The sequence below is a fragment of the Procambarus clarkii genome, chromosome 33, assembly GCF_040958095.1.
Source record: "Procambarus clarkii isolate CNS0578487 chromosome 33, FALCON_Pclarkii_2.0, whole genome shotgun sequence".
Taxonomy (NCBI): domain Eukaryota; kingdom Metazoa; phylum Arthropoda; class Malacostraca; order Decapoda; family Cambaridae; genus Procambarus; species Procambarus clarkii.
The window spans coordinates 40,542,330-40,546,927 of record NC_091182.1 but is presented as its reverse complement, the minus strand read 5'-3'; positions in this window follow the sequence as shown (position 1 = coordinate 40,546,927).

Genomic DNA, 4,598 nt, shown 5'->3' with positions numbered 1-4,598 from the left:
AGAGTGAGAGTATGAGTAGCAGTGGTGAGAGTGAGAGTATGAGTAGCAGTGGTGAGAGTGAGAGTATGAGTAGCAGTGGTGAGAGTGAGAGTATGAGTAGCAGTGTTGAGAGTGAGAGTATGAGTAGCAGTGGTGAGAGTGAGAGTAGCAGTGGTGAGAGTGAGAGTGAGAGTAGCAGTGGTGAGAGTGAGAGTAGCAGTGGTGAGAGTGAGAGTGAGAGTAGCAGTGGTGAGAGTGAGAGTGAGAGTAGCAGTGTTGAGAGTATGAGTAGCAGTGGTGAGAGTATGAGTAGCAGTGGTGAGAGTGAGAGTATGAGTAGCAGTGGTGAGAGTGAGAGTATGAGTAGCAGTGTTGAGAATGAGAGTATGAGTAGCCGTGTTAAGAGTGAGAGTGCGAGTAGCAGTGTAAGAGTGAGAGTGCGAGTGTTAAGAGTGAGAGTGCGAGTGTTGAGAGTGAGAGTTTGTGTAGCAGTGTTGAGAGTGAGAGTGACAGTGCTGAGAGTGAGTGTACATGCCCTGAACATCACCTTTTTATTTATCACCCCTTAAAAATCACCTCCTAAACGTCATTCCTTTTACAAAACCCCCTTAAATACCACCCCTTAAGCATTACCCCCTTAAATACCACGCCATACACATCACCCCTTAAACTTGAGGTCTTACGCATCATTCTTCAAACACCACCCCTTAAATATCAACCTTTAAATATAAACATCTACTCAAAAGCGTTTTAAAGGAGATATATAAAGTGATGATTACCCTTAATCATCACCTTATATATCTCCTTTAAACCTCACAATCCTTTATTATGCCTCAAAAAGACGTCTTTTTTAACACAACAATAACCCTTAATGACACCATTTAGAGAGCACCTTAATTACAAATTACACTAATTGAACATCACAACAATTAACAATCACAAGATGATTCACAGTAACGTGGCGGAAGAAATGTTGACCAAACCACAACTCAGAAGATGGTGAAGCTACGACGTTTCGGTCCGTCTAGGACCATTAACAAGTGTGAGGGAGAGTGATTGATTGATAAAGATTAAGCCACCCAAAAGGTGGCACGGGCATGAATAGCCCGTAAGAGAGAGAGAGTAAGGAACTGGTTAATAAATAAGAAATTAGTAAAGAGAGGCGCAGGTAAGAGAAGAAGGTAATTCCTAGAAGGAGGTAAGAATAGTGTGAAAGGTTCGAATGGGATGATTGTAAGAATGGGGTGATTGTAAGAATGAGATGATTGTAAGAATGGGGTGATTGTAAGAATGGGGTGATTGTAAGAATGGGGTGATTGTAAGAATGGGGTGATTGTAAGAATGGGATGATTGTAAGAATGGGATGATTGTAAGAATGGGATGACTGTAAGAATGAGATGACTGTAAGAATGAGATGATTGTAAGAATGGGATGAGTGTAAGAATGGGATGAGTGTAAGAATGAGATGATTGTAAGAATGAGATGATTGTAAGAATGGGGTGATTGTAAGAATGGGGTGATTGTAAGAATGGGGTGATTGTAAGAATGGGGTGATTGTAAGAATGGGATGAGTGTAAGAATGGGGTGATTGTAAGAATCAAATGATTTTAAGAATGGGATGATTGTAAGAATAAGAAGAGATTAAGGAGAAGAAAAGAAAGAAGGGTTAGTCAGGTCACGTTTATTAAGAAGGTTAAAGTTCAACTTTTAATATAATTAAGCTTTAAACGACTCATTTACGATCAATTTATGTTATTAAATATTCACAAATTAATTGACAATTAGTGTCAAAAAGCACTTGACCCCTTATGGAACTATTAAATGCATTGATGAACAATTTGTTCATTAATATGAATTGAAATCCTGAACATGTATATTACCTTCTTCTCATATTTGTTCCTCTCCTCGCTCTTTTCTTATTTATTTTCCCGTTCCTTCCTCTCTCTCCCTTTACGGGCTATTCATACCCGTGCCACCTCTACGGTGGCTTAATCTTCATCAATCAGTATTTATGTCATGGGTGACTTTAATTTTAGCGGAATAAACTGGTTGAACAAAACAGGGAATAGTGAAGCAGAAGATTTTCTAGAATTAATTGACGATTGCTTTCTTACGCAACACATTAAGGAACCAACACGGGAAAACAATATTTTAGATTTAGTGTTAACTAACAGGGAAACGCAAATTAATGACATCGAAATAGGGAGTGAGCTAGGGAACAGTGATCACAAAGAAATCAGATTTAGCATAGAATGGAATAGACCAGTAGGAGAAAATTCTGTTAAAGTGCCAGATTTTCGAAAAGCTGATTTTAATAGCCTAAGAAATTTTTTGGGTCAAATTGATTGGAAAGTCTTGGGTATGGGGTGTGGGCCGGTCTTGGAGCGAGACATGAACCCAGCGATAGGTGACTTAAATGGGGATTTCGATGTGGATTCAATATATAACTTATTAAAGAATATTCTAAACAAAGCACAGGAACGTAGTATACCATACAAATTGAATAGATCGAATACTAATGACCCAAAGTGGATAACAAAGAATTTGAAGAACCTTATAGGTAAAAAGAGAGCTTGGTACAAAAGGATTAAAAATGGGGAGGTCACTTTAGAACAGGAATTCGTACAACTGGTTAGAAATGTTAAAAAAGAGATAAGGAAAGCAAAAAGAAACTATGAAGTTCGCATAGCAGGGCAAGCAAAGACAAATCCTAAAGGGTTTTTTTCAGTTATATCGTACAAAGACTAGGGAAAGGATAGGTCCATTAAAAACTGAGACAGGTCAAATAACAGATAGTGATGAAGAGATGAGTAGTATTTTTAATAAATATTTTGTATCTGTATTTACTAAAGAGGAACTTAACAATATGCCTTCAGCCGAACAAGTCTATGTGGGTGGGGACGAGGACAGGTTGACGAGTTTAGCAGTTACCAGGGAGGATGTTCTTAAACAAATAGTAAAACTCAAACCAAACAAATCCCCAGGGCCGGATGAAGTGTTTGCCAGGGTGCTTAAAGAATGCAAAGAGGAGCTTTGTGACCCACTGTCAACCATATTTAATAAATCAATAGAGTCAGGCAGAGTGCCAGAGTTTTGGAAAGTTGCTAATGTGATACCAGTTTTTAAGAAAGGAGATAGATCACTTGCGTCTAACTATCGACCAATTAGCCTAACGTCTATTGTGGGAAAGTTACTCGAATCTATAATAGCAAATAAAATTCGTCTTCATCTTGAAAAACATAAATTAATAATTGAGTCGCAACATGGTTTTATAAATGGCCGTTCATGTTTAACAAATTTGTTATCTTTTTATTCTAGCATTGTTGAGGCAGTTGATAGTGGTAAGGATTGCGATGTTGTATACCTTGACTTTAGCAAAGCTTTTGATACAGTGCCACATGAAAGACTGATTAAAAAAATAGAGTCTCATGGTATTGGGGGTGCTATATTAAGCTGGATTAGGGCATGGCTATACCAAAGGAAACAGAGAGTTAGTATAAATGGAATCAAGTCAGAGTGGGAAAATGTTGTAAGTGGAGTGCCTCAAGGCTCTGTCCTGGGACCTCTGTTGTTTATAATATATATAAATGATTTAGATTCAGGTTTGAGTAGCAACATTTGCAAATTTGCCGATGATACGAAAATCGGTAGGGAAATTAATTCGGAGGAGGACTCACTATCACTTCAAGTTGATCTAGATAGGGTTTTGAAATGGTCAAAGGATTGGCAGATGCAGTTTAATGCTGATAAATGTAAAGTTCTGAGGTTAGGTAATGATGATAGAGTTACAAGATACGAGCTAGATGGTGTTGTGATTGCGAAGTCGGATTGCGAAAGGGATCTGGAAGTTATGATTAGTAAGAATTTAAAACAAAAGGATCAATGCATAAATGTTCGTAATAAGGCAAATCGGACACTTGGATTTATTAATCGCAGCGTTAGTAACAAGACACCTGGTGTGGTTCTCAAGCTATATCTTGCTCTAGTTAGGCCCCATTTAGATTATGCAGTTCAGTTTTGGTCGCCATATTATAGAATGGATATAAATTCACTTGAACGTGTCCAGCGTAGGATGACTAAGTTAATTCCCCAAATTAGAAATCTTTCATATGAAGAAAGATTAACAAAGCTTAAGTTGCATTCACTGGAAAGGCGAAGAGTTAGGGGTGACATGATAGAGGTTTACAAGTGGATGAATGGACATAACCGGGGGGATATTAATAGGGTATTAAAAGTATCAACACAGGACAGAACACGAAACAATGGATATAAATTGGATAAGTTTAGATTTAGGAAAGACTTGGGTAAATACTGGTTCAGTAACAGGGTTGTTGATTTGTGGAACCAATTGCCGCGTAACATTGTGGAGGTGGGGTCCCTCGATTGTTTCAAGCACGGGTTGGACAAGTATATGAGTGGGATTGGGTGGTTATAGAATAGGAGCTGCCTCGTATGGGCCAATAGGCCTTCTGCAGTTACCTTTGTTCTTATGTTCTTATGAAATCCTGAACATGTATATTACCTTCTTCTTATATTTGTTCCTCTCCTCGCTCTTTTCTTATTTATTTTCCCGTTCCTTCCTCTCTCTCCCTTTACGGGCTATTCATACCCGTGCCACC